The following is a 22,743-nucleotide window of genomic DNA, read 5'->3' on the forward strand; positions in this document are numbered from 1 at the left end:
ATATGACATGATTTTACTAGGGCTAGGCAGATTAACTGTCTGCATATTACAGGTTTGTCCTGGGGCCATTCCCGTCCCTCAGCCCTCACAGACTTGTGGGGGTGACATTTTTATTCCTCGTCATTTTCAATCCTCTCACAGCACAGTATTCACTTTCTGCTCTCTGTGTGCTGTAAAAGAGGTGTCTGTCCCTGACCAGGAGGGAGGGGCAGATGCCCTGGAAGGGGTCCTACACTTTGCAAGGTCAGTGCTCCTTCAGCTTTGGAGTCGACAATACGGCAGTCTTAAATTAAACAAACCTGAATAGGTGAATGGATGCCATGCTGGGGTCCCGTCTGGGAATATGCCCTTGGTTTTTAGTTCTTCCGTTGAGCACATTTGATTTGACTGTGCTCACACATTGTCAAACCACTGAACAGAGACACAGGGAGAGTAGGAGCTGCCCAGGACCAAAGTGCCAATATTAGCAACATACCCCTCCTGCAGAGCACAGCAATCTCATAATAAATAACACACAAGACACATTGGGGCATATTACCAAGGGTGGCGATATTGAATTATCGCCGCTTTAGCGGCCGTTTTCGGCCGCTAAGCGACGATAATTCCATCGCCCTATTACCAAGCTGTCGCTAACACCAGTTAGCGTCAGCTTGTAGGCGATAGCGAGCGGTTTGGGGCCCGCTTTGCATGTCAGCGATATTTATCGCTAGTGACATGCAAAGTGGGCGTACCCAACCGGTTAGCGACTGAAAGCAGTCGCTAACCTCGCTATCGCCTATTACCAAGAAAGGCGAAGCGATGGAAATATTCGCGCTAAGCGTGAATATCGCCAAACGCTAACGCCTGCAAATACCAGTTCTTAGCCATGTTATCCAATGGGAGGTGGATAACATGGCTAACAGCATTTGCACGCTAAAGCGTGAACACCGCTGGTTTTCCAGCGATATTCACGCTAACGCCTGCAATATTATCGCTTTTGAGATAAACGTTGGTAATAGGACGTTATCTCAGCAAAAATATTGGGCGAAGCGCGGCGTTAAAAAAACTAACGCTAAGCTCAGTTAGCGATAAATATTGCTAACTGTTGGTAATATGCCCCATTGTTTGTTGTAGAAAACATTGCTGCAGGTTTTATTTGCATAATAAATATGTGTCCTTGTGTAACTAAACTGGTGCTATGTAAAGCGCTCTGATGCCCGATATCTTCGGCTCTAGTTCGTGCTATATATTAACCATACAATATATACATGTGTTGACGCAGTCTTTCACACGAGTTATCTTTTTCAGATTGCGCACTTCATGCATGAAACGACCTACAAACACGTAAGTGTTTTTCTCGAATACTGAACCCTTTGGGTTAAGGTTTCTCACAGAACGGGTGCTTGGTCACATATTGACACGACACACACCACAACAGTTTAGAACTAATGTATATATTGTATGATGTTTTGAGATTATGTACCCATGCTATACACCTATGCTATATCCTTGTGTTCACAGAGCTCCCGGAAGAAGGGCAAATATGCCCGAAATGCATAGGAGCTACATAGAAAATGAAAAGCAATTTGAATTTGTTACAATCAAGTGGGAAACATGATATAAAAACGACATAAAGATGAAAAAATCTTCTAATAAATTCATTATGAAGTAATAAATGAGTTCATATAAATATCGAGTGGAGTCCAATCATTCGAACCAAAGGTGTGCCCTACAGAAGGAGGCTTCCAAATTGATGGTAGCACTACACATGTTGAATTTCTCATCGACGTGCAGGGACGGACACGTCACTTTAAAGGAGCACCCAAATTCGTCAAACGTTAATTACTTATACATAAAATCAAATCAAACCAAATAAATAAGCATCGCAGGCTGTGCACCCACCGCTCGCTTGTTCATATATTCATCTTTACCATCGATTTATTTTTTGACTCTGTTCAGTGCTCTGTTGCCTTATTAGACTTAAAAGCTTTGCAGTTTCAGAGAGCTCATCTCATTCACTCCCATGTGTTAGCATCAACCCCCTTAGGTGGTTTGGGCTCGCTCACTGCACTCGCTCGCATTACCGTGTCACAAGATGAAGATTGTCTAAAAGGTGTGTCACCAACATGCAAAGTTTGGAAAGCTGTGCTGTGAGGTGTGATTCCTGCAGAAACACTATTTGCGCCTTACGCCTTACCAATTGTGCGTGGACTCTGCTTCTGCACTGAACCTAGGCCCCTCACGTTCCAGGTGATTAAGTTATAGGAGCCGAGCATGTGCACTCAATAGCGTCGATGTTGGTGTGTGTGTCTGTAGTGGAAAACAAAGGCGTCAGTTTAGAACATGTCATCAGTCGAGTGCCATTGCCCCTCCCAATTCTTTTTGAACTATAAATACAAGGTCCAGCCAGCAAACTAATAACACGACTTTGAGAACTCTTACATGGTGCATACACTTTTTGGGGGTCATTGCCTGCACCTACCATCGTGTGTTGTCTTCGTGTACGAGTTCTGCTCAGCAGAGCCTGGATTTTCTTGCCCTTGATATTCAGTTTCCTTAGCTGGATTTAACTTGACAGTTTAGCATCGGTGAGCACCATGTGGGAGGCTAGGGTCTGGAAAAAGTCAACACAAACCTCCAATCTTTCTCACTGAAGTGAAAGAACCCAACATTTGTTGTTGCTTACAAAGTGGTGTATACATTACCCCAAACCTTTGAGAGAATAATTGCTTACAGGGTTAAGCTTGGATTTTCTTGACCTTGATATGCAGTTTTATTAGCTGGATTTATAATCAATCAATCAATCAGGAGTTTGTAAAGCACAGCTACTCACCTGTGAGGGTTTCAAGGCCCTGAACTGAATGGCAGAAATGATTTCTCTGAACTCCACAGAATATCCGTGTTGAATCCTGCTAGATGGGTTTGATGAGCCACCTGTACCACCTGGGGCATTCTTGAAAGGGAGAGAACCAGAGGCTAAGTCAATTTTTGAGGATCCCCTGTCTGGTTGCAGAAGCACCCTACTTTTGTCATACTAGACTTCTTTCTCTTGGTTTTATGTGGGTACAGTGCCTGCTTCAAATTGGATTTTAGTGTTCGATGTGTGAAGAAACCAGAATTATCATAGTATACTCCCCACACACACTCCCAGCTCTCAGTGCCCAAGTTGAGTGTTATCAAAGACTTTTACCATCTTGGTTTTGCCCTGACACACTGCATTGTTGGCCTCTTTGTAGTATGGTAATCAGGGACTACTGCAAAAGTAGGTACATCTACACCTGGTAACCTTTACCCGTTGGTTAGGAATGGGCAAGGAATTACCCCGTCCACTAGGTCTTGTCAGGCATAAATGTGAAATATCTTGGCACCCATTTCAGAACCCTTTCTGGACCTGCGGAAGATCAATAGAGGATTGGACCTGCTGTCTGTGACCTGAGAGGACCTCGGACTAACTGGATCTACTCCCTCTTGTATCAAGGACAAAGAAGTGAACTCCAAGTGGACCCATTTGGCTTATCTCCTGGGTGGCCAAAGGACATCGAGCTGCAAGAGCCCTTTTCTTGGAAGTACCCAGCTGACCAGAGCCAACTTTACCTGGCCTCGACCCTGATGTTGGCCTGTGCCTGACACCATGTGAGTCTCTAAATGACTCTCCTGAGATTCTGGGGGGCTTTAGAAGTGTACTCCTGTGGTTGATAGGCATTTAAAAGACTACAGGCCTCATTTATAAAGGAATTGGTGCAGGGCAGCACAGCAATTCTTCTTGCTGAACTATGATGCCCTACCCCAATGTGAAAGGGGGCAATGCACCGTATTTATGAAATATCGTGCATTCCTGTCCTTTCCCCCATTGCTGGCACACAGTTTTCTGCCTAGAGCTAACGTCCGCACATTTGCACCACGATGCAAAGGTGCTTCATGGCAGGCAGAATTGTTTTTGTGTTGGAAGGGGCACCTTCCTGCACAAACACAATCCAGAGAGGTGATTTCCTCGTTCTATGTGTGTTGCAGAATGCTGCATCTATGGATAGAGGAAAGAACGAGGAGAAATAAAAACATTTCTCCTTGTTACATCTGCTCCAGGGAGGCGTTAGGTTTTGGCACTCCCCTCTGTTTATGTGATTTTTAAATCTGGGCCAGTGTTAAAATCCATGTGTGTTGCGTTGCTTTACCCCACTGAGGCCATGCAAAGCTACGCAGGGTGGCTTTGCGTCGCCTCATAGATATGATAGAGTGACCTGCACCACCGGAGCATCAAGAGAGTGATGCTCGAGCGGAACAGGCCTCTTGTAAATAATGTACATGCCGTGGGCCATAATGTGAATGAAAATAAGGTGCTACCTAGTTCTATAACTTAGAAAACTTTGATTAGCAATAACTGCAGAGACTTATTGTCTGTTCCACAAATAATACTTTTTTTTGTAAAAAAGGTGAATACCATTAATTGTGAATCACGGCTTGTACCTACAGTACAAGGACATTCAACTAAGAAGGGAGCTTTTTATTTGTTCTATTTAATTGAGCCTATTTCAGTCAGTCCTGTCAAGTATCACGCATCGGGCGTGACACTAACGCATTTCAGTGCGGTGTTCCCGCATCACCGCACTGAAATGCATTGTCACGCATTTTTTACAGCGCTGAAACGGACTACCTTAACCTACACCAGATGCTAGCGCGACCGCTGGCACCTCTGACACCTGTGTACCCGCCGTGCGCCTGGCCCGGGCCACTTTCACATCCCAAAAGGCTAACAGATGTGTTGGAGGACCCTGACTTGATGTCAGGAAAGCTGAAACTCTAGGCCCAGGTGCAAATACGTAACAGCCCCTCCTGGGCTTAGATGTCTGATTTAATTTTGACAGTTTAGCATCGGTGACCACCATATGGGAGGCTAGGGTCTGGAACAGGTCAACACAAACCTCCAGTCTTTGTCACTGAAGGAAAATAATTCTGCCCTGTAGTTGCCTACAAAGTGGTGTAAAAATTACCACAAACCTTGCAGTGAATAATTATCTCCTCGTCCTGTCTCCCCGTCCCATTCCTTATCAGTGAGCAGCTAGTCTGTTCCACAGAAACCTATAGCCTAGCTGAACTGTTTGCACGCCCCCCAACATGGCGTCACTATCACGTGACAATAAAGGGGGAAGTGCATCACCGGAACATCCTGTTCTTTTTTTTCTGCCTGCACGGTTTGCCTGGATGCCTGGCTGAGCTCGGGGTAAGTTCCCTGTTTTTTATTTGTTGCTTTATGTTGTTGACGGCCTGCCTTAGCGGCCGCCTTTTGTTGTTACTGTATTTCCCCCGCGCTGCCTCCTTTGCCGGTGTTTTTGCGCGGTTCGCGCTAGCGGCCACCTATACTTAGCGCCCTCACCTGTTGGCCCTCGGCCTGCTTCAGCGGCCGTTTTTTGGTGTTCTCCCGGTCCCGCTGCGTCCTGCTTTAGCGGGCAGGGATGGCTGGGTTGGTGCTGCAGCGCGCATGTGTTTTTGGCATTTATAGGGGCGAATTCTGGCGGCTGGTTGTATTTTTATGCCGGCCCCTTTCCTATGATCCCACGGGAGCTCGGGTCCTCGGGACTTCGTGATTCTATAAGTGGGGTCCTTACTTTCAGGTTTTTGTCCTTGGTGTGTGCCTGTATTTGGTGCTTGGGACTTGGCTTGTTGCTGTCATGGCCTTTGATGCCTCTACCTCTGCTGCCCCTCTTGATGCCCTGTGCCTGATTATTAATGAGGCTGTGGCTGCTGCATTCCTGGCTAGGGACGCGGTTGGACCTCCTCCCAAGATGCCTCGTGGTTCCTTGGTTCCAATGGCTGCTCCTGATGATGAGTTTGGTCCTGATGAGGATGAAGGGGTCCGTGGGTGCTTTGTTCAGGGTGCTGAGCTCTCTGACCTGTTCGCCCATGTGCGGGGCAATTTGGGATTTTCTCCTCCTGTTGCTGATGTTCTGGAGGATGACTTCTTTACGCAGTATGTCCAGCCTGCTGCTGACTCCTTTCCTTTGCACGGGGCTGTGCGCAAGGTGCTGGCTCACGAGTGGAAGGAGATGGTCAAGTCCGCCTTTCCTCGTTTCCTGTCCAAGCGTTACCTTCTGGAGGGTTTTGCTGCGAAAGTTGAAAATTTGATGGCTGGCCTTTCCTCTCAAGGTTTGGTAATTTCGGATGACGCCCTTCCTGCGGACGCTGTGGATAAGCGTGTTGAAGGGGCGGTGAAGCGTTCTTATGCTGCTTCTAATTTTTCTGTCCGTGCGACTGCCTATTCTAACTACATGGTCCAGTTGCTCCTCAAGGATTTTCAGTCTCTGTCCATTCTGTTGCAGGACGGAGAGGATGCCACGCCTCTTTTGTCTTTGATGGAGTTGCAGGTGCTGTACTTGTCGGATCTTTCTTTTGACAATTTGGGGGCGGCGGCGGCTGCTACTGGTGCTTCCATCGCTGCCCGTCGTCATATATGGATGCGTTCATGGAAGGCTGAGTCTTCCCAGAAGTCGGTCCTCCTTAAGTTGCCCGTTGAAGGTTCCAAGGTCTTCGCTCCCCAGCTGGAGGATTTGGTCAAGCAATCGGCGGAGAACCGCAAGCTGGTGGCTCCGGTCCACCCTCCTAGGGGGCGTGGGTTTGGCTACTGTCGCGCTTTTGGGCCTCCTGCTCGGGGCGCTTCTCAACCCTTTCGTGGCAGGGGTCGTGGCCGGGGGGCCCCTGGAGGTGCCAAGCCCCGGGCCACTGCCGGTGTTGCCGCCACCGCTTCCTCCTCTTCCCAATGACTGTCTGCCTTTGCTAGTTGGTGGTCACCTCCAGTCCTTCCGGTCCCAGTGGTTGTCTGTTCCGGATGCCTGGGCGGTTCAGACTGTGTCGGAAGGTTGCCGGATAGAGTTTTCCTCTCCTCCTCCTCCAGTTTTCGTTCGGACTCCCCTGCCCCGTCTTCCTCTGCGACGTGAGGCATTGCTGGCAGGTGTGCGGCTTCTGTTGGTAAAGAATGCTGTTGTGGAAGCTCCTCCTCTGGAAAGAGGCGAGGGTTGCTATTCGATCCTCTTTCTGGTCTCCAAGAAAGATACTTCGGATCTTCGTCCTGTTTTGGATCTGAAGCGGGTCAATCGCTTCGTTCTCCATCGTCCATTCAAGATGGTGACTCTGCAGTCCATCCTGCCTCTGGTGCTTCCAGGGGGCTTCCTGGCGTCCCTGGACCTGATGGATGCATATCTGCATGTCCCTGTCCATCCGGCGGACCAGCGGTTTCTCCGGTTTGCTGTGGGGGACCTTCACTACCAGTTCCGGGTGCTCGCGTTTGGCCTTTCCTCGACGCCCGGGTTTTCACCAAGCTTTTGGCTCCTCTGGTGGGTATTCTTCATTCCAGGGGGCTACAGGTGTTTCCCTATCTGGATGACTGGTTGATTATCTCTCCTTCTTTTTCTCAGGCTCTGTCAGGTATGGACCAGGTGTGTCTTCTCCTGGGTTCTTTTGGGTTCCTCATCAATCACCAGAAGTCCTCCCTGGTGCCCTCCCAGTCCCTGACGTGCCTGGGGGCTCTCTTCTGCATGGACCTGGGCATGGTGTTCCTCTCCCAGGAGCACCAGTTGACTTTGTTTCGTCACCTTTCTTGGCTTCCAGTCCCGGGTGTCTGCCTGTCTCTGGTTACGGAGTCAGGGGGAGATGGCGTCCACTTTGCATATCCTTCCTTGGGCCAGGCTACATCTGTATCCCCTGTTGCATCATGTCCTGTCGCACTGGGATCCTGCCTCCCTGGACTACAAGACTCTGATACCTGTCACTCTGGGGATTCGGGCGGCTCTCAAGTGGTGGTTGTCCCCTCAGTCTCTTTCCCAGGGGTTCGATCTCCTTCCTCCTCAGTCTGTGGTTGTGTTGTCCACGGATGCCAGTAACTTGGGTTAGGGTGCAGTTCTGGGTGCCTCCAAGGCTCAGGGTCAGTGGTCCCGTTTCGAGTCCCTCCAGTCCTTGAACTGGAAAGAGTTGAGGGCAATTTGGTTGGCTCCTCTCCTTCGGGGTCGGGCGGTCTCGGTGCAGACGGACAACCAGATGGTTCGTGCTTATGTGAATCGCCATGGGGGCATGTGTCGTTCTCTGTTTCTCCTGTCCCGGAAGATCGGACTTTGGGCCGAGTTGAGTCTCTTGTCTCTGACGGCGGTCTATCTTCCGGGGAAGGAGAATGGGCCTGCGGATTCTTTGAGCAGGGTGTTCCCCTCATCGGTGGTCCTGTGTCTGTCCCCGGATCTGTTCGGTCTGATTGTCCTCCAGTTCCGCCGTCGTTGCTGGATCTTTTTGCCTCGGAGGATTCCGCCCTTCTTCCTCTGTTTTGCAGCATCGTTCCCTCTCGGTTGGCGTGGGCCACCGATGCTTTCTCGATTCCTTGGTCGACAGGGCTGCTGTTTGCCTTCCCTCCATTTGCCTTGATTCCGCGAGTCCTCCGGAAGATTCGGTTGGATCGGGCGGAGGTTCTCCTGGTGGTGCCGGAGTGGTCTCGGCAGTCTTGCTTTCCCCTTCTGCTGACCTTTTCTGTTTGCCCACATTGGAGGTTTCCCCTGTGTCCCTCCCCTCTGTGGGCTCCTCTTCTCGGGATTGCATCCCTGCGCCGCCTCCGGCTGGGGGTTTGGCACTTGAGAGGTTGAGTTTGCTGGGTCTGGGTTGTTCAGTGGAGGTTGCCCAATGTCTCCAGCTGTCTCAGCGCCCTTCCACCTTGAAGTCCTATGCCCGTCACTGGAAGAATTTCTCCTCCAGGTGTCTTGGGATGGGTCTCTCTTCTGCCTCCTGTGAGGCTGTGAGGTTGTTGGACTTCTTGAGGGATGGTTTCGTCTTGGGGCTTGCGGTTTCTTCCCTGCGGGCGCAGTGGACTGCCATTCTTGCTTTTCGGGGTTCCTCTGTGTCCTCTGTCTCTCCGTTGGTGTCTCGCCTTCTGAGGAGTTTTTTTCTTCAGCGTCCTGTTTCCCATTCTCCTGTGCCTCCTTGGGATTTTCCCTTGGTTCTCCGGGCTTTGACGGGTCCTTCTTTCGAGCCTTTGGACTCCATGGCCCTGAAGTTCCTTTCTGCTAAGGTTCTTTTCCTGGTGGCCATTACTTCTGAGCGGAGGGTTGGTGAGATTGGGGCTTTGATGGCTTCTCCCGCCTTTTTGCGCTTTTGCGCTGACAAGATCATTCTCCACCCGAGTCAGTTCTTTCTGCCTTAGGTGTTGTCTTCTTTTCACTGTCAGGAGGATATTGTTCTCCTGATGTTTTTTCCGGATCCTGCCTCTCCTGAGGAGGTGTTCCTCCATTCGTTGGATGTGCTGAGGGCTTTCCGCATCTACTTGGAGCGTACGGCTGGTTTCCGTAATGTTGATTCCTTGTTTGTCACCTATGGCCTCTCGGGGCTGGGTCTTTGGCCTTCTTTGTCCACCTTGTCTCGTTGGGTCAGGGGTGCTGTGGTTTCTGCTTACGATTCTGCCCGCTGTCCTCTCCCTTCTTCTGTTCAGGTTAGGTCGACCAGGGGCGTTCCATCCTCCTGGGCCATGTTCAAGGGGGCCTCCTTGAGGGATATTTGTAATGCTGCCACTTGGGCTACTCCCCATACGTTTGTTTCCCATTATCAACTTCAGTTGGGAATGGCGGCCTCTGCTGCCTTTGGGTCTCATGTCCTGTCTGCGGTACATGGTTTGTGATGTGTACTATTTCTGTTGATTAAAATGGACCTGTTTTTCTCGCACCTTTTGGTCTGTTTTTTTCTTACAATCACCGTGTGCTTGGATAAGCGCTCACTGATAAGGAATGGGACGGGGAGACAGGACGAGGAGGTCATGCCCGGTTACTCACCGGTAATATCCATTACTCCGAGTCCTGGTCTCCCCGTCCCATTCCTGAGCCTTTCCCTCCCTCCCTGTTGTGGGTTTTGTTTGGGTGATTGTCTGTTTTCGTTCTGGGTTTTCTTTAGTATTCTCAGGATGTTCCGGTGATGCACTTCCCCCTTTATTGTCACGTGATAGTGATGCCATGTTGGGGGAGGTGCAAACAGCTCAGCTAGGCTATAGGTTTCTGTGGAGCAGACTAGCTGCTCACTGATAAGGAATGGGACGGGGAGACCAGGACTCGGAGTAATGGATATTACCGGTGAGTAACCGGGCATTGTCTTTTATTAGTTTTTAACCTACAGGGTTATGCTTGTATTTTCTTTACCTTGGTATGCAGTTTCCTTAGCTGGATTTTATTTTTACAGTTTAGCATCGGTGACCACCAGGTGGGACGCTAGGGTCTGTAAAAAGTCAACTCTAAACCTCCAATCTTTCTCACTGAAGTGAAAGAACCCAACATTTGTTGTTGCTTGCAAAGTGATGTATAAATTACCCCAAACCTTGGAGTGAATAATTGTCTTTTATTGCTCTTAACCTACACGGTTAAGCTTGGATGTTCTTGACCTTGATATGCAATTTCATTAGCTGGATTTGTAATCAATCAATCCGGAGTTTGTAAAGCACGGGTACTCACCTATGAGGGTCTCAAGACGCTGAACTGATAGTTAATAAGCATGAACCTCTGCCAGCTAGCAGCCTGTGCTCAGTTTGACTAGGTGTTAAATAGCTTCCATGAGCAAACAGTAGGCAGACCTGAATGGCAGTGATGATTCCTCAGAACTCCACAGAATATCTGTGTCGAATCCTGCTAGATGGGTTTGAAGAGCCACTTGTACCACCTGGGGCATTCTTGAAAGGAGAGAACAGGATGCCCAGTTAATTCTTGTGGATCCCCTGTCTGGTTGCAGAAGCTCCCTGCTTTTGTCATCCTAGACTTCTGTCTCTTGGTTTTATGTGGGTACAGTGCCTGCTTTAAACTGGATTTTAGTGTTTGATGTGGGAAGACACTAGAATCATCATAGAATACTCCCCGCACACACTCCCAGCTCAGTGCCCAAATTGAGTGTTATCAAAGACTTTTACCATCTTGGTTTTGCCCTGACCCACTGCATTGTTGGCCTCTTTATAGCATGGTAATCAGGAGCTACTGCAAAAGTAGGTAGATGAGCACATCAGAACTTTTACCCCATTGGTTAGGAATGGGCAAGGAATTATCCAGTTAACTAGTTTATTTTAGGCATAAATGTGAAATCTTTAGGCACCCATTTCAGAACCCTTTCTGGACCTGCGAAAGATCAGAAGAGTATTGGACCTGCTGTCTATGATCTTAGAGGACCTCAGACTGACTGGATTTACTCCCTCTTGACAAGGACAAAGATGTGAACGGCAAGTGGACTCAGTTGGCTGATCTCCTGTGTGGCCAAAGGAGGACATTGAGCTGCAAGAGCCCTTTTCTTGGAAGTACCCAGCTGACCAGAACCAACTTTACCTGGCCTCGACCCTGATTTTGTCCTGTGGCTGACATCCTGTGAGTCTCTAAATGACTCTCCTAAAATTCTTGGGGGCTTTAGAAGAGTACTCCTGTGGTTGATAGGCATTTAAAAGACTAAGGGCCTCATTTACAAAGGAATTGGTGCAGGGCAGCACTGCAATTCTTCTTGCTGTGTTATGCTGCCCTACCCCTGAAAGGGCAGCAATGCACCGCATTTATGAAATACAGTGCATTCCTGTCCTTTCCCCTTTTGCTGGCACACAATTTGCTGCCTAGTGCCAATGTAGGCACACTTGCGCCATGATGCAAAGGTGCTTTGTGGCAGGCAGGATTGTTTTTGTTCAGGAAGGGGCACCTTCCTGTACAAAAACAGTCCAGAGAGGTGTTTTCCTCGTTCTATGTGTGCTGCAGAATGCAGCATCTGCGGAGAGAGGAAAATATGAGGAAAAATTAAAAATGTCTCCTTGTTACACCAGCTCTAGGAAGGCGTTAGGTGTGGGCACTGCCCTAGGTTTATGTGATTTTATAAATCTGGGCCAGTGTTAAAATCAATGGGTGGTGCGTGGGAACAAACGGCAATGCCCATGGAATACCTCCTTTACGCAGAGTAAGGCAACGCAGCGCCTTGCACTGCCTTACTTTATCCCATATCAGTGAGGCCATGCAAAGCTGCGCAGAGTGGCTTTATGTTGCCTCAGATATGATAGAGTGGCCTGCGCCACCGATACATCAAGAAAGTGATGCTCCAGCGGCGCAGGCCTCTTGTAAATAATGTACATGCTTTAGGCCAAATATTGATGTTAGGAACTAGGGAACTGAGTGGCATATTACCAAGGGTGGCGATAGGCAATTATCGCCGGTTTAGCGGCCGAAAACCGCTAAGCGGCGATAATTCTATTGCTCTATTAGCAAGCTGTCGCTAACTGATGATAGCGACAGCTTTTAGGCGATAGCGAACGGTTTGGGGCCCGCTTTGCATGTCAGCGATATTTATCGCTAATGACATGCAAAGTGGGCGTACCCAACCTGTTAGCGACTGAAAGCAGTCGCTAACGTTGCTATCGCCTATTAGCAAGGCAGGCATAGCGACGGAAATATTCCCGCTATCGCCAAAAACTAACGCCTGCTCAGACCAGTTCTTAGCCATGTTATCCAATGGGAGGAGGATAACATGGCTAAGAGCATTTCGTCACTAATGCATGAATATCGCTGTATTCTCAGCGATATTCACGCATTTCGCCGCTATCGCTGGATATTTTAGCACAATGGAGAAAAACTTTGCCAATAGCATGTTTTCTCCGCTAACATATCCAGCGATAGGCAGCAATAAAAAAATCGTCGCTAAGCATATTTAGCGATAATTATCGCTACTTGTTGGTAATTTGCCCCTTAATTTTTACATTTAGTAAAGGGAGGCGAGGAGCATAATGTGGATGAAAATAAGATACTTTGATTAGCTTCAGTTTCAGTTTCAGTTTATAAACTTTATTTCGATTTGTTAAAACAAAATCATAAAAGTTATAGCAGCATAAACATTCGAGGCAGAATCGACAACACAACATAATTCATTATCGGGTTAAGCAATTGCACAAACCAGCACCCATATTGTCATACATAAAACAGTCAATAAATACAATTTAAAAAAAAGTAAAACAAACCCATAATTAAAAAAAACTTATTTTTAAAAGTTATAATTGCATTTGTAAGTAATTCACTAAGGAAATAGGAACACTGTACAAGAGATACATAATGCTATGATCATTTTACTTTGATAGAAAACACATCGTCAATTAGAACACTTTTTTTTTTTTTATACCATCTAATCACCCAAACCCAGCCCAAAAACTTTGCAATTGAAACCGGAATTGGGCCTTCCAGTGAGGTTATTAAGATGCGGAAGGTCTCACTGCTGGACCTGGTACCTAAACTACAACAAACAGATTTCAACCAGGTCCGCCTTGGTTTAATGTAAGCTTGGCATACAAAGAAAATATGAGGTAGTGTTTCAATCATGTCTCGACAGAAAGGACATAGACTACTACTTGTGTTATTCCATTTGTGGTAAAGGAATTTATAGGCAAAGATCCAGCCCTAAATTGATGGAATAATTTCCTGTCGCATGATGACGTGATCAAATCCCAATACCCCTCATATTTGGGCTCGTGTTTTATTTCAAGAAAGGCGTTGGTCAGGACGCCGCTGGAACAAGATGCAAAACGTTTGTTATTAAGTAAGTTCCAGTAGGCTACCTTTAAATTCAGTTTGCTTGGGAAAACACTTCCGGCGGTGGCGGTCGGTCCATACCCAGCTTGCGTAATAGATTTTTGACACAACTAAACCACCCAATTTTACAATTGACGTCCAAATCCCTCACTTCTAACAGGGCCTGGGCATAATGTGTAAGCTCAGGAGTAACCCATATCCTCCTCCAATAGGCTAAAAGCCTGGGGCCTTATTTATGAAGGTCTTGCGCCGCCGGTGCGTCACTTTTTCCCATGTAAAAAGTGACGCACCGGCGGCGCAAGGCCTTCATAAATAAGGCCCCTGTAGTGTGCCACATCTCTCACTGAGTGGCATCCCAGGTCCAGAAGAAGGGGTACTAGGGATGGTGGATTGAGGGAGGCCAACTAAAGACCTTAAAAATCTATTCTGTCCCACCACCAGAGTTTCCAATTTGGCATATCCCCACAACTCCACCCCATACAAGATTGATTTTGCGTTATAAATCTGAAGCACAGGAGCTATGGGCTTGGTATGTGAACGTCTATGCTCCTTAAGCAGTGCACCAGAAAGTTGCACGTGTTTAACAGACAAACAGTCTAATTGCGGCTTCCAAGTCAGCTTTCTATCAATTAGTACCCCCAGATACCCAAAGGTCTCGGTTTGCTCCAATAACACTTGATTAATTTTAACATCACCAATGACTTTTTTATGGTTGTGCAGAACCATATACTTCGTTTTATCGACATTTACAATGAGGTCGTGGTCTGCACAAAGTACTTCGAATCTTAGGAGGACACTTTGAAGTCCCTGTCTCGTCTTCGACAAAATTAAAGTGTCATCGGCGAACATAAGCAATGGCGTCTTCACCCTAGCTAAAATCGGAGCATCAGTAGGAAAATCTTTAAAATAATTCACTACCCCATTGATGTATTTTGAAAAAAGGGTTGGTGCCAAGACACATCCCTGTCTGACACCCTTTTCTACTGGGACTTTTTCCGTGGTACCACCTGCCATGTCCCATCTGACCTGAGCAAAATTGTCGGTGTGTAACTTTACCAAAAGAGCTATGAGTTCAGTTGGCATACCCAATTTAAGCAGGGTAAGCCACAGCTTATAGCGTGGAACCAAATCAAAGGCTGACTTCAAATCTACAAAGGCAACGTAAATGGTGCCTCTCCCCAGAGTTACCGTCCGCCAATATATAAGAATAAACTTTAAAACCTGATCTACTGTACTAATGGACTGCCTAAACCCCGCTTGTAAATCAGAGAGGATATGGCAGTCCTCCTTCCAGGCCTGGATTCTGCATAGCAGTACTCTAGCAGAAACTTTTTGGATGCAGTCAATCAGGCTGATAGGCCTATAGTTACTTGGTAGCGAGCGGTCACCTTTTTTATGGATCGGAATGATTATGGCTCCTAACCAAGAACTGGGCAATGATTCCCCTTTTGCGATGGCATTCAACAACAGTTGGATGTACAAAGCCCATGAATCAAAATCTTGTAAGAACAGGTCCGCGGGGATGCAATCTAGCCCTGGAGCCCTGCCTTTCGGCACTTGGAGGAGAGCGTTTTCCACTTTTTTTGGTTATATATATGTCTGGGATAGATGGAGGGATAACAAAAACATCTTGGGCTGCTAGACCAGAGGCAAACTGATTTTTATAGTGAGCAACCCAATCTTCGGGCGTCACATAGTTCACCGGAATATTACTTCGGTCCCCACTCCCCCACTTCACTATATGCCAAAAAGCTGTCATATCTTTCCTGCTACAAGCGTTGAGTAGGTCAGTCGAATGTGCTTCATCCCAATCCCTTTTGGCCTGTGTCTGGGCTACCTTATAGGCTGTCCTTTTTACTTTAATCAGGCCCCTGTCTTTGCTTCTAATGGCAGCCGCTAGCGATCTATATGCTATGCGGCACAAAGAGTTATACCACGGAGCAGATTTGTGGCAGGGTTGTATAACTAATTTTTTGGGTTCGGCTGTAAAAAATCTTTTATGACCATTAAAAAGGTTTTCATGGACCTGTACAGCACTAAAGGATGGGTCATCGTGTTCAGCAACATGCTAAAAAGAGGCTATGGCGTTACTTACTAATATACTCATTTGATTCAAATGTTCAGCCTTATTCGCCACATTTGACCATTTGAGGCGCCGTTAGTCAGTTGTTGTGAAAGTTTTCACACATTCAACAAATGGTGTCCCACCTTTATCCTGTTTGTGGTAACGTCCCCGTATGGAAAGGAGCAAAGGATTATGATCGCTTTCTGGGCGAGAATATACCTTCATGTCTAACAGGTAGGTCCAGAGCTCTTTGTTAATAAAGATATAGTCTATGCGACTAGAACGTGCGCCACTAACATATGTCGGCAACCCATTTTTATAGGATGAGGTGCGCCCATTTACAGGTCTCACCCCATGTTCCAAGGAAAAAACCTTAAGCTGTAGAGCCGAACTTGTCCACTTCTTTATTGGTGTTAAATCAATAGAAGGAATCAACCAAGTGGCGTCCTCCTCAACACTAAAATCCATATCATGAGAATCTAGGGGCTCAAATGTGCAATTGAAGTCCCCAGCTATTATTATGTTGTTTTGGCCTCTTTGATGAGTTAAAAAAGCATCAAGCAGTGCTATCGTTTCTGAGGGTTTCCCGCCCTGTAGACCCCTCGAATAAACGTCGATAAACATAAAATCTGGAAAATTACCCTGATGGAACCTAATAATAAGGATATCCCTAGAGTCAATGTAGATTTCCTCTATCCTATACTGAAACACTGCCTAACCCAAATTGTCAATCCCCCTTTGTGCCTTCCCCTTTCACCCGTCTCTGCATTTTTGTAAAAGTTAATATAACCTGGGCGGAGTACCTGGTCCACCGCCCAGGTCCCTTAAATTGACAGAATATCGTGTTCCGCTCAATCAGGTGAAGCGATTTTAGTTGTTAGCCCTGCTATATTCCATGACATAATTTTTAACACTGCACAATTATGGGTGGAGTCTAGGGTGTTTAAACAAGGGTGTAGACCACTCCTAGTCCCAGAATTAAGAGGAATATTTAGAATAGATTTAGTATGAGATGATGGGCCGCAAACTAGTGCCCTACTTTCTCCCGGTAAATCAGAGTTATTGCACTGTAATGGGGCACAAAGAGCATGAGAACAAGATCTGTCCGTCAATGGTGAAGACTAAGCTTGCTCAACCGCAGCCAGAGCAACCTCTGGAGATGGTATCACTTCACGAGCTGGCAAACGTCCCAGTCAATCAATTTCTTCCAGGTTGGAGAGCAGATTAAAGCTATTGTGAGTGGGAACATTATATTCATAGAGACCATGGGGATTGTGAATAGGTCGGTGATCATCCACCCTGGCAGTCAGCATTGAGGGGTTTTGGTAAAAGAACCCCAACGGCAAAATGCTAATATCGTCCTCTGTCAAATGCCTTGTCCCAGCCCTATCTAAAATAATTTTCACTATTAGGGGGGACCCGAAGTTCAATACCCCACAATCCCCTCAGTTTGTTTTTGGTGATCTCCCAATCCATGTAGTTCTACGAAACATCTTGAATTCGCGAAATAGATGACTTCCCAACCCAGTTTTGTTATTTAAAAAAATGCAGGGCTTTATTCCTAAGCGACACCCAGTGTTCCCCACTTCCTGATTGTAATGGGGGTACATTAGATAGAATAAAAGTATAGGGTGTTGCAGCGGGGAGTAAGTTAAGGGAGTTGTTTGGATTGACCGAACCCCCCTTCACAGGGCCCCCAGTTGTTTCCCTCCCAGGGGCAGTCGTCGGGATACTAGAATGTATACTGCTAGGATTTAAAAGTGAGGGCAAAACTACAGAATTATGGACAGGGCCAACTACCCTGTCAGGTTGATTAATTGACAAGGGTGGTATTCTGATGGAATCAGTCTGGAAATTACTAGCTACCTCTGGAGGGGCAGATTTTGACAGATGAAGTTGTTGCTCAATTTTATCGAGTCTAAGATTGATATCAGACAGCTTGGTAAAAAGAGGATTGAGCAAGCTGTTCATTTTTCCTCAATTTTAACCAAGAGGCGAACTTCCAATTGACCCAAAATATTACTAGATAAACCCTGTGCATTGGTCACATTTGTGCTAGGTGTACTATTATTTTGAGTTTCTTGGGTGCTACCTTTGTTGCCTCGTGCCACGCCTCAGGTTTTTGCCACTTTGTTGGCCTGAGTGGTAGTGAGTGGTAAACCACCCGCTTTCCTTTTTTTTGCAACAACAGTTGTGGCAGCTTCCCTGCCCGTTACGTGAGATGTTCGCTGGTTGCGTGTAAGGATCTTAGCTGGGGGTGAGGGAGAGAGGGAGAGCACACTAGTTGTATTAGAGGGATCAGCAAACGATGATGTTGGCAATAAAGTGTCCTGCAAGGGTACAGGATTAGGGAGTGGGTCAATGGTTAGCAAGGGGCCAGCAGGAAGAACCTCAGAAGAGATTCGACGGGGCTCCAAGGAAAGTCTCTTTTGCGTGAGCTCAATTTCATTTAAAATAACAGATTCGGCCCTCAGCAAAAATGCATCGAGGGTACCTATGACCCCTTGCCCCCCTGCCGCCTTTCGATTACACTTGCTCATGATAAAAAAATATATTCAGTCACAGTTAAATATACAAGTTAACAACAATGTTTATAAACCAAAGGCACTGACCAAATTAGCTAGTTTCATCGAATGTCCAGCAAAAGGGGGGTGGCCCTGCCCTGTCTCTTCCTGGCTTCGGCAGACGGGCCCGCTCCTGCGCTGCGGGAGGCTCTGGATGCTTTTAAGCGCCTCCTGGCACTTCCGAGTGACGGCGTCAGAGGGTGTCAGCAAAGGCTGCTGGGATATGCAGTCCTCCGCTGTAGTCCCCCTTGAGCTACAAACCAAAGGATGGCACAGCCAAAGGAGCGGTGCGGGAGGTGCCGGAAAGAGGCTGTCCCCCGTTGTCAGCAGCAGGTAGGGCGAGATACACTCGGTGAAAATGCTGGATTAGCAATAAGTGTAGAGGCTTATTGTCTGTTCCACAAATAATAATAATTTTTATAAAAAAGGCTAAACATTTATTATGAATCACTGCTTGCACCTACAGTACAAGGACGTTCAACTAAGAAGGGAGATCTTTATTTGTTCTATTTAATTGAACCTGCTTCAGTTCATCTGATGGTCAGTATTTAATGTTTTAGATTATATATATTCAATATTTTTTTTTTAAACAAGCAGGATTTGAATCAATGTATGATCATTCTTGCCAATAATGTATTATTGTATGACATCTTCAACAGTGTTAGTGCATCACTACTGGCAGTATATGAATTGACCGGGCGAGCTCCACAGGGACATCTATTGACAGCCTGCGGTACTGCATCACTTCGGTAGACATGTCCGTCAGCATAAACGCCTGACACTGGTGCTGGAAACCAGGAGGCAGCTTTACAAGCCCCTTGCTCTACTTTTGCGTCACTTTTAACATGGGAAAAGTGACGCAAAAGTAGCGCAAGGGGCTTGTAAATATGCCCCCAGGGTTCGAGCATCAAGGTCGCGTCCACATCCTGTGATTCTGGGCAAATCACTTAGGGGCAGATTTACAAGCCCCTTGCGCCTCTTTTACGCCGCCGTTGCGTCACTTTTACTTTTTACTTTTCAAGTCAAGGTCAAAGTTAGATTGCGACAAATTTAAAAGTAGTAATCGACAGGAGGAACAGGTAAAAATGCAGTAGTCCACACATTACAGGTAGTTTTTACAGTGGGTCCTTTATTTTGGTTTGTGGCGTCCGTGACTCTGCGCAGGAGCACATGAGGAGTCCTACGTCTGAGATGTATCATGATCTCTTTTGGATATAAAATAAAGAACCCACATTAAAAACTACCTGTATGGTGTGAATCTAACTTTGGCCTTGACTTGAAGTGGCCACATACACTGCGGGACTACCATACTTACATATAGTTCCCTTACTACAATTCCATCTTCTGACTTCTGTTCTTCGAAATTTAAGGTATTTTGACACAGGCTGGGCTTTGGTGAGCCTGAAGAATTTACCTGCATAAGAGATTATTGAACTGATATTATTGGACTTTGCGATAGAAAATAGTATCGGGATTATCACGTCCAAGGCCATAACTCTGGGTCCATCCTACAAGTCTGCACATTTTTTGGTCTGAGGAAGTTCCTTTTACAGGAACGAAATGCGTTAGCCAGTGTTTTTATAAAGATCAATAAAGAACTTTTGAAATAAATTGACCAGTTTGTGACTTCATCCCTGTTGCTGCCTCCACTTATGTATTGATAGGTAATTAGTATAAGCCTCTGCCAGCTTGCAGCCTGTGCTCCGCTTTAAATAGGTTTTAAATGCCTTCATGAGTAAACATAGGCTGACCTGAGTGGGAGAGATGATTCCTCTGAACTCCACAGTATATCAATGTCAAATCCTGCTTGATGGGTTTGATGAGCCACCTGTACCACCTGGGGCACTCTTGAAAGGGAGAGAACAGGATGTCAAGACAATTTTTGTGGATCCCCTGTCTGATTGCAGAAGCACCATGTTTTTGTCCTGCTAGATGTGTGTCTCTGGTTTTGGTGTGGGTACCATGCCTACTTCTAACTGTATTTTATTGTTAGATGTGTGAAGACACCAGAATTATCATAGTATACTCCCCACACACACACTCTCAGCTCTCACTGCCCAAGTTGAGTGTTATCAAAGACTTTCACCATCTAGGTTTTGTCCTGACACACTGCATTGTTGGCCTCTTTGCAGTATGGTAATCTGGAACGACTGCAAAAGTAGATGGATCAGCACATGGGAACTTTTACCCCATTGATTAGAAATATGGTGCATTCCTGTCCTTTTCCCATGCAATGGCACACAATTTGATGCCTTACGCCAACGTAGGCACCCTTGCACCATGGTGCAAAGGTCCTTTGCTGCAGGCAGGATTGTTTTTATGCAAGAAGGTGCACGTTCCTGCACAAAAATAATCCAGAGAGGCATTTTCCTTGTTCTGTATGTGCTGCAGAATGCAGAGCTAATGGAAAGAGGAAAGAATGAGGAGAATTTAAAACATTCTTCTTTGTTATTTTTGCTCTGGGGAGGTGTTCGGTTTTGGTGCGGCCCCAGGTTTAAGTGATTTTGTAAATCTGGGGCAGAGTTAAAATCCATGGGTGTTGCATGACAACACCCACCACAATGCCCATGGAGTGCCTCCTTGATGCAGACTAAGGCAACGCAGCGCTTAGCACTCCCGTGCCTTATTTCACATCTGTGAGGCCATGCAAAAGAGCGCAGAGTGGCTTTGCGTTGCCTCGTAGATATGATTGGGAGGCCTGCACCACCAAACCATCAAAAAAGTGACAATCTGGCAGCATGGGCCTCTTGTAAATAAGCCCCTAAGTCAGGGGGTGAAATCCTTACCTGACGCGTGCTCTATTGCGGTCAGCTTGAAATTGTGCCTGAATCCCTTTTTACTGCAACTTTAGACTATCATTGGTGCTTTGTGGTTTTTGGTGTTATTTTCCGTTTTAAGGAAATGCCTGATTTTTTATGGTCACCCCCATGTTTTTTGACTGATGCCGCAGGTTTTTTGACTTTGAGGGGCATATTTACAAGCCCATGCGCCACCGCTACGTCACTTTTTGTGATGCACCGCCGGTGCAGTGTGGTGCTCCATATTTACAAGGACTTTCAAAGGCACCCTGCGTGGCTTTTCATGTCCTTGTATAAATACGCCCCCTTTTCACACAACACTTGGCATGTGAACACATCTAACATGGGCTTCGATTGGAATTCATAGAGCATATTATCAAGGCCATTTTCGCCGCTTTATCGGCAGTTTCCTGCCGATAAAAGCGGCAATAATGTAACGCCTGTCCTTGATAATATGCCCCAACGTGTTTTGTAGTAGTGGCAATGCAAGGTACATGTCTCAAGAAATTAACAGCTGTAGAACAGGATGTCGAGCGAAGGGCTCTGAAGGTAAAAGTAAAGTGACCTCCTGACAGGGTGGATTTAGAAGCACTCACTCAAGAGAGGCTTGCACAGATACACAATACCATGACCAGAGATAAACCCGCTTGTAACTTCAAACAAACTTCTATCATGGAATGCCAACGGCCTAGAAGATGAAATGAAAAGAGGGGAGGTATTGCAATATCTGAAACGTCAAGTACCTGACGTAGTATTGCTACAAGAAACACACATACAGGGAGACTCATACTGTGTGCTCAATAGATGGGGTTATCAATAAGCGGCCCAATCAGGCTACACCAGGGGCTCAAGAGGAGGTGGTATCCTGCTCCACAAATCATTTCCATTTATGATACAGAAAGTCACACGTGATTCACTGGGGTGCTCTGTAACACTGTTGGGACACTGGGAGGATCGACTTTTACACATTATTTCCGTCTATATTTCTCCAAGATTACATACCTCTACTCTCGCCGACCTAGGTTCACACATTATCAGTTTGCCAAAGGGAGAACTACTTATTGGTGGCGACTGTAACGCTGCCATTAATGGAGATATAGGTCGCTGGTCAGCCAGACAGTATGATGCCTCAGAAAAGGCCTTCACTGAATTCTTCTCAGCCATGGGCCTTGTTGATGTGTGGCGAATGCACAACCCCTTTGCCCGTCAGTATACCTTCCACTCATGGTCCCATGGAAGTTTATCCCTTATAGATTAAATGTTTGGTGTGGCTGGACAATTCCTGCTGTTCAGTGAGGGGTTCCTCCTCCCCAGAGGCATCTCCAATCATTCTCCACTCAGTGCAATCTATGGGGGAGCAACAGTACTTAAGTGCAGCCGGATGACAACAAACCCCTAGGGCCTCATTTATGAAAAGTGACGCATCGCTGCGTGAAAACAACGATGCGTCACTTTCACTGCGCTCTCCCTGCGACATGATAGATGCGTCATATTTATAATATGACGCATCATGTCGCAAGGAGTTACAGATACGTCAGTATTTCTGACGTATCTGTAGGCGCAAAAGTGACGCATTGCTGGAGTGTGTCACAAAAGTGTCACAAAAGTGACGCAACTCCAGCAATGCTTCCTTTCACATGGGGAAAGCCCCATGTGAAAGGGCTTGCGTCAGTCTTACGCCTGCAACAGCGTCCTAAAAGTGACGCAGTGAAATCTCATAGATTTCACTGCGTCACTATTATGAGGCTTTTTGCGGGTGAACGCCCCCTCTGCATACATTATACCTGACGCAGGTA

Source organism: Lissotriton helveticus, chromosome 6 (assembly GCF_964261635.1).
Source record: "Lissotriton helveticus chromosome 6, aLisHel1.1, whole genome shotgun sequence".
Taxonomy (NCBI): domain Eukaryota; kingdom Metazoa; phylum Chordata; class Amphibia; order Caudata; family Salamandridae; genus Lissotriton; species Lissotriton helveticus.